The sequence below is a fragment of the Triticum urartu genome, chromosome 5A (genome assembly GCF_056163025.1).
Source record: "Triticum urartu cultivar PI428250 chromosome 5A, HENAU_Tu73, whole genome shotgun sequence".
Classification (NCBI taxonomy): Eukaryota; Viridiplantae; Streptophyta; class Magnoliopsida; order Poales; family Poaceae; genus Triticum; species Triticum urartu.
This window is the reverse complement of record NC_141877.1, coordinates 401802037-401809677: the sequence shown is the minus strand read 5'-3', so window position 1 is coordinate 401809677 and position 7641 is coordinate 401802037. Positions and strand designations below refer to the sequence as shown.

The 7641-nt window shown below is 59.2% G+C and overlaps 1 pseudogene; it reads left to right on the top strand.

Annotated features, from left to right (window-relative positions):
* Positions 1 to 4001: 4001 nt before the first annotated feature.
* LOC147971606 (uncharacterized) lies at positions 4002 to 6765 on the top strand (annotated as a pseudogene).
* Positions 6766 to 7641: the final 876 nt, after the last annotated feature.

Sequence of the window (7641 nt, the reverse complement as noted above, 5' to 3'; positions counted from 1 at the left end):
GAAAGAATATTGTGTTAATAAGAAACACATAGTGTCAAACATGTGGTTTGACCCTTCATGGGTTGCGGCACAGCCACCCCGTTTAAGTCCTACTCCCTCCGTTTTAATTTGGAACGGAGGAGTAACCATGTAGCGATAGTTGGCTCTCATGATATGTCCTATATTGGTTAAGACTCGTGGATTAAAATTTGAAGCTCGAATTTCTGACATCTACATGTGTTCTCTTTTGCCATTGGTGTTCAAAACCTAAATTACTACATGTGTCCCCTTTTGCCATTAATGGAAGAGAACCATGCATTTCCTTTTGGCTAAACAACAGTATCTTGATTTGCTATGATAATAATAATATGCACCTTAATTTCCCCTCTTGCTGCTATCAGGTGGAATGCATCATGATTCAGAGCAACTCCAACGGGCCGACCCAAACGGACGGCGCTTTTGTCCGCTTTTTGTTCGTTTGGGTCGGCCCGGCGGACACAAACGTCCGGCGCTGTGTTTAGGTCGGCGTGAGCGCCCAACGCTGGACCGACTCATTTCGTCGGCGCGATAAAAAAGATATTACGAGCAGTTTGAAAATATATATGCATTTAATTAAACATAAAAGCCGACCACGAAGACCGGCAAAAGTCCACATTACATTAATAAAAACACTAAAAACAAGACGACGCGCTGCCCAAAGCGTCCTCGTCGGCGGCGGCGTCTGCGTAGGGACCGGTGAGGTCGATCAACGTCGGCGCAGAGCCGGCCCAGGGAACGTCGTGTTCCAGACGGCGGCGATATCGGACTTTGTCGCCGCTACCTGGGCCTGGCGCGCCTCCTCGTCGGCCTCGCGCTCGAGCATCTGCAGACGCTCGCCCTCCCGACGCTCCTTGGCCAGCCGAACGCGGCGCCAGTGGTCGAGGTAGGCCGCCTCCTGCTTCTCCGTCGCCCCGAGCCAGATCAGCGGAGCGCTGACCCACTCGCGCACTACTCCGGTCCAGGAGTAGCGCTCGCGGTAGGCCGGCTCCTCCAGCTCGGCTTTGGGCGGGGACGGCGGGGACGGCGGGGCCACCGGCGGCACGACGCGGTCGCACGCCGTGGAGAGGGCCATGGCAGCCTCGAAAGCCGCCTCGTCCGCCTCCCTCCACCGCTCCTCCTCCTCGCTCTCCTTGATGGTCGCCTGGTACGCGGCCTCGGCCTCCTGGTCCTCGTCGCGGACGACGAGCGCGGGTGGCGGCAGGCTGTGGTCGACGCCGCGTCGCCTCGCCTCCTCGTGCTCGAAGGCGAACCATCGAGCCCAGTTGGGCGAGTCGGCGGCGAAGTGCGGGTCGGCGCGCTGCTCCAACGTCAGCAATGCCCGCTGGCGCCGCACCTCCTCCGCATGGGTCCTCGCCGTCCGCGGCGCCGTCGGCACTGGGATCCTCTCTGGATCCAAATGCCAGTCGTGCGGCAGCGTCACATCCGGGTACGGCAGAGGCACGCGGTGGTGCCAGTGCCACTCGACCTGGTGCAACGGCACGTTGATGCGTTGCCTCTGCCGGGGAGCGCGCGCCACCGCGGGGAGGGCGGGGGAATGGCGGGCGGGGGCTTTGCCCTTGCGGCTGCTGCCGATGGCGGAGAAGAAACCCATGCTGGCGGTGGCTAGGATTGTCGCCGGCGTGGGGGCAGGGGTGGCCAGATGGGGACGTGGGGCGAATGGTAAGTGGGTGAGGACGGCCCCGCCGCACGCCCGGCTTAAAAAAGGACGACCGACATCGCTGACGCGTGGGCCCAAGGTGGACGTGCGTCATAAATTATGTTGACCGTGGCGGTTGGATGGCCGCCAGGTGGGGACGCGGCGGACGGCGAGGAGACGCGCGGCGCGTCCGCTTCGTGTCCGCGCCGACGCATTCCAGGTGCAATTTTGGACCGAAAATGGGTCGGCGCGGACGCCGGGCAGATATGATTTGAGTTTGGGTCGACGCGTTGGGCCGTCACTTTTGTCCGCACTGATTCAAACGAATACGGGCGAACGAAATGGATCGCCCCATCGAAGTTGCTCTCATGGCGTGCTCAACAAAGCAAAGTTTCTGTCCTCAGCAACCAAGGCCCCTTTGTTCGTATGGTACTTTCTCTGTAAAAAAAAATATAAGAGCGTTTCGTTTCATAAGCGCACCCAACGGTGGCGGGTACCTCAGCCCACCATCAGTCTTGTACCGGCGACGATCAATTGGCCACGGATCCTGGTGTCGGGTGGTGCATCGCGCCTGTATCTTGGAACTTGGATGGAGTGGCCGTAGCCTCGGATCGGATGCATGAGATGCACAAAAAGGGGAACGGAGGTCCGGACCACACGAGAAATATGTACCGAGCACGGCGTACGGGCGGATGCGAGCCGTGTGGTATTTAAGATTGCGTGATGAGGAATTAGTAGCAGCAGCCGCAGTTGCTTTGCTACTAGTAGCAGCTATCCAGGCCAGATCCCATCTATAGACCATAGTCCTTTTCTTCTTTCAACTTTACAGACCGTAGTCCTGGATCAATAACGAGGTACTAAATGCACGTTGTGGCACGCTGGCACGGTAACCACTTACCACTGCACTGCAGTACAGTCTTCCAAGCGGAGCTGCCTGGTAGATGTATTACTGTTCTGTGAAGGTGACCGCGTGCGCTCGTTCGCTCGCTCGCATGCCAATTATGCAACGGAATGTTCGTTCCTGGGTTCCCCGCCATGTTTTCAAAACCCTCGCAAAATGAAACACAGATTCTTGGGTATTATCGACGTCGCCTTTCTCCTGCACTCGTCGGTGGCGCGGCATGAGCAAAGCGTGATGTTGCTGTTGTATCTCCAGAACACCTTCGAAGCCTGGAACATTGTTGACGTAGCAGCCGAGAAGTCAAGCGTCGGAGCCAGAAAAAGCCGGCAACGACGAACTGAAAATTAGATCGTCGTCCTCGAGAAGAAAGTGAAGTGGGTTTGGACAACCATCCCAGATCGCACCTGACAGAACCAGGCAGGCCTTAGGGCATCTCCAGCCGCGTCCTCAGGAAGACCTTCCCAAACGTTTTTTTATGCCGGCGCCAAAAAAACGGTCCAGTCGCGCTCCAGGAGCCCGATTTTCGCCGCCCTGAGCCGAAAACGGTGTCGGCGAACCCAGGCCGAACCCGGCGCGCTGGGGGACGCCCGAGGACGCCGGGGCGAACTGTTTTGGCACGAAAAGCCTGCGGGCCAGCCGCGTCAGGGACACGGCGGCTCGTCTTCCCCTAACTGCCTCGGTTCCCGCGGGGAATCAATGGCAAGGCTGCCGCCGGTCAGCCTTGCCATTGATTTCTCACGGGCGGTGCGCCGACGCCTCTCCTCCCTCGCGCGCGTACACACGGGCGCGGAGCGGCTATAAAAGCCGGCGGTTCTCGCCGGTGCCCACACCAGACTCGCCCCTCGCCGTCGCCCAGCCCCTCTCTCTCCGTCTCCGTCTTCCTCTCCCGAGCGTCACCGGCAGCCCCTCTCTCTCCCTCTCTACCACCGCCGAGCCCGTCGCCATGGCAGAGCGCTTCCCCGAAGACGAGGCGGCGGCGAACGGCTTCGGCCGGCGTTCGCTCCGCGAACAGGAGTCCTGGCTCCTGTTCCAGGCGAACATCCCGACGCCGCCGGACATGCGCGCCGGGCCGACGGGGTGGCGGCTCAGCGACGGGGGAGTGCCTGTTCCCCCGTTACCCGACGCCGTGGCGAAGCCCACGTACTTCGCCGAGGAGGTCGAGGTCGCGCGCGCCTCCCTGACCGACGACGAGCGCTCCCTCCCCCAGTACGCCGCCGGCAATCACGCGGGTTGGGCGGCGTACTTCCAGCGCCGCCAGCAGCAGCGCCTGGCCTCCACCAACGACGCGCCGGTGGTCGGCGGCGTGAAGAACAGCGTGGGGCGCCACCTGTGGTAGGGCGTCCCGGGCCGCACGCTGGAGGGCGTGCTGACGCACCTCGACGGCGGCAACAACCTGCCGTTGACCTATCCTGCGACGGGGGCCGTCCTGTCGCAACACCGACGCGCATGGGCGCCAAGGAGGTTCGCCTCCTCCTCGTCTTCCTCCTCTCGCTCGTCTTCCCACTCCTCCGGTTCTCCGGCGCTTCGCGGCGTCAAGGCCGAGCCCGCGGCGGAGACGCCAATCGGTCGGCGCACTCGCAGCGTCGGCATCGTCATCAACGAGGGCGGCCGGCGCGCCCCCTCCTCGTCGGCTCCTCCGTGCTTCGTCAAGCCGAAGATGGAGCCGGGGCTGGCGCCGGTGAAGACGGAGCCGGGACTGGCGCCGGTGGAGGCGGAGTTCGACGACGACGACGCGACCCTAGAATGGGCGCGCCAGGACTCCATTGGATGGAGAAGGCGCGCCGGGAGAAGGAGAAGGAACGCCAGCGCGCCGCCCTGCGCCGCTTCGAGGAGCGCCGACGCGTCCGCGTTGAAGACGGTGTCGTCGTCTTATGCGACAGCGACGACGACGACGACGCGCCGCCGCCAGTCCGCCATGGTGACGGCGGGCAGGGGTCCAGCAGGGGCGCCCGCGTCAAGAAGGAGAAGGCCGACGATGACGATGGCGGCGACGGCGGCGACGACTTTAGCCCTTTTCTTTTTTTAGATTAGGTTAATGTAATGAAAATGCACGAATTTCACCGAAATTTGTCATGTTTTGCCGAAATTTAACTAGTTTTTATCATAACTTCGGCGAACGGTCTTTTTAAAAAAAAATACGCGCCTGGGGACGGCCCTGAGGCCGACGGCTGAAGACCGACTCGTCGCCAGAGTCATTTTTTGCGCCGGCTCATCCTCAGACGGCGCCTTTAGACACCCCCTAGACGACCAACGGCTGAAGATGCCCTCACCTCACTAGTTTCTCAACGAAGCCGAAGTTGCCCGTACATCACGGCACCGAGAAGTCAAAACACCAAAACACGACATCTTCCAAGACCAGCTAGAAGAAATGTTAAAAAAGGGACCCAATATCTGGCCCTGACCAAAGCGCCATACAGCCTCCATTGACATCAATCATCGTCACCGTAACGAGGACATGACGGAAGAACTTTATTCCATGCCACCGACTAGACACCTAGACTCTTGTTCCCTCCATGAACTTCTTGGTCCCTCTACCAGCACTAATTCAGCGGTGATTCTACGTGTAAGCTACGGCCTATTGGGGTCAGCCAACCCCACAACTTTTTTTGATTGCACGCTTAGCCATATTCATATTCGTGCAAAACTTTAAAACATTTAAAAAAATAGTGCGTTCAAACCCACAACCTTTTGATGCAAGCACCGCCAGTGCTGCCGTACAATCACGCCGAGCCGAGCAGCCAGCTTGGTGTGGTGTGAGTATTATATAGTTCAAGTAAACTGGCTGCGTGCTTTCGCTCGCATGCGAAGTACAACGGGACCAAAATCATGTAGCCAAACGGACAACGGGGCAATTTCAGTGGCATTTTACACAGGAGGCAGCACGTTGGGTGAGTCCAGGCTGAAATTTCCGCGCAGCTCCAAAACCTGAAGTCCAATCTACATCTACGTGGCCAGCACAGGATAGAAAGAGCTCCTTGGAGAAAGCGAGGAGATCGAGCCAAGCCACTGGGCAAATGATTAGATAAACGCAACGGGAAAGGTAGCTTGGCCCGAGGGTTTGTGTCGCTTGTTCGATGAGCCAGCCATTCCACTTCCTTCACTTCACTTGTCCATCTAGTAGTACCGTCGCCTCCAAGATCCCAACGCAAAGCAGGCGGCACAAAGGGAGCTCTTTCTATCCTGGGTGCATGGCATCGCTGACGGCGACCGCGTGCCAACGGAGCGTCGGGAGGAGCCTCGCCACGATCCTGGGCGTGGACGGCGTCGTGACGACGATGATGACAATGCCGCGCGGCGTGGCCGCGACCAGGAGCGCGACAACAGGGGCTCGAGGTGGTTCGGCCGCAGCCGCTCTCGCGCCTCCCGTGACCAGAATCGCGACCGCGGCGGCGACCAAGGCCGCGGCGGCAATGACGGACGTGAGGGACGCGATGGCCATCGCCGTCGGGGCTCTGCGGTTCACTCATCGACCAGTCCTATGCGCAGCCCTCGCGGTGGCTCGTCCCGCTGCACGCACCCCCTCGACGCGGCACGCTCCATCTCCCCAACATCCGTCCTGCCAACTCCGCCATCGCCTGTGGACGCGCCCACCCCGGGCTCCAGCGTCATCTTGCGCATCCAGGCGCCTCTGACGCCAGCCTCGGTGGTGGCCACGGCCACTCCCCCACGTCCACCAGGCTTTGAGCAGTCCCCGGCTTAGGTCACGCCGCCCCTGCTCTCCGGCCAGCCCGCTCGCCGCACTCCATCGCCGACAGGCCACTCCAACGACAACCTGGCGCCCCTCTTTGTGCAGCCAGAGGCACCTCTCATAGTTGGGCAGCCCCGTGCCCTGCCCAGGAGCCTGGCCAACCGGAGGAAGACTTTGGCCGGTGTGGCCATCGACACCAACCCAGGGTTCTCCTTGCGTCGCACCACTGCTCATGCCAAGGAGCGCCACGGTGCTGTTCCGGTCACGAGGGAGGCTGAGAAGCTGGTCTGCCGGAGCCTCGGCATAGTGCAGGATGGTAAGGATGTCACCAAGGACGCTCTGGAGGAGCTGAGTCGCCGCTTCCAGCACGAGTTGTCGCCCTCGGTTCTGTCGGTGCTCTGTTCGTTGTTCAAGCTCGATGACGATGATGCCACAACGATTGAAGATGCTCTGATCAGCCGCGGCGGTCAGGCTGCCATGGACCATGCGGCGGTTGCTGGTGATGCAACAGGAGAAGTCTGACTGCCTCGCGAAAGTCAGCAGGTCGAGCTACCACTAGTTTCCAATGTTAGCAAAACCTATTGTGTCCTCTAGTAGTAATTTTAGTTGGATGTGTTCCCGCCGTTCACGTGAAGATTGTAGCCCCTTGGTATCTTGTTGTAACACTGTTGTTGTTCGTCGTCGCCGTTGCTTAATGAAGACTATATCAGCCCTGTTTCTTCCAACGTCTACAGCATCCAGCAACCATCCTAACCTGATGTCCCATACGGCTAAAGTTGCGCCCTCGACTGCTCCCTGCGGCAGGTTGTTGCTGTTGTATAATCAGCTGGTCCGGCATGCTCATTTGCTGCAATCCAGCTAGGTGTTGTTTAGCAGTGCCATGAGAATACCAGTTTCCTGATGATAGCTCCAAAGGTTAATTTTTTGTGCTGGAATGTCAGAGGGCTAAATGACCTGGACAGACGTGCGACTGTGCACGAGACGATCGCCTCCACCTCATGCCACATCGTCTGCCTTCAGGAGTCCAAGATGGAAAACGTCGACCAGTACGTCGCCTCCTACCTTGGTGGTAATAGACTCCGTAGCTTTGCTCAGCGTCCGGCCACTGGATCCAGAGGGGGCCTCCTCATGCTCTGGGATGATAGTGTCGTTCGCATATCCGATGTCCACATCACTGAGTTCTGCCTTTCCGCAACGGTCAACGTCATTCATTCCGATACCCCTTTCAAGATCACTAGTGTCTATGGTCCAACGGCCTCCAACAGAAATGATGATTTCTTCAGTGAGCTGATCGCTCAAAAACCCATCAATGGCACTAAATGGATTGTCATGGGCGACTTCAACCAGATTTACCGAGCACGAGATAAAAATAACAGGAACATCAATCGCAGCCGCCTC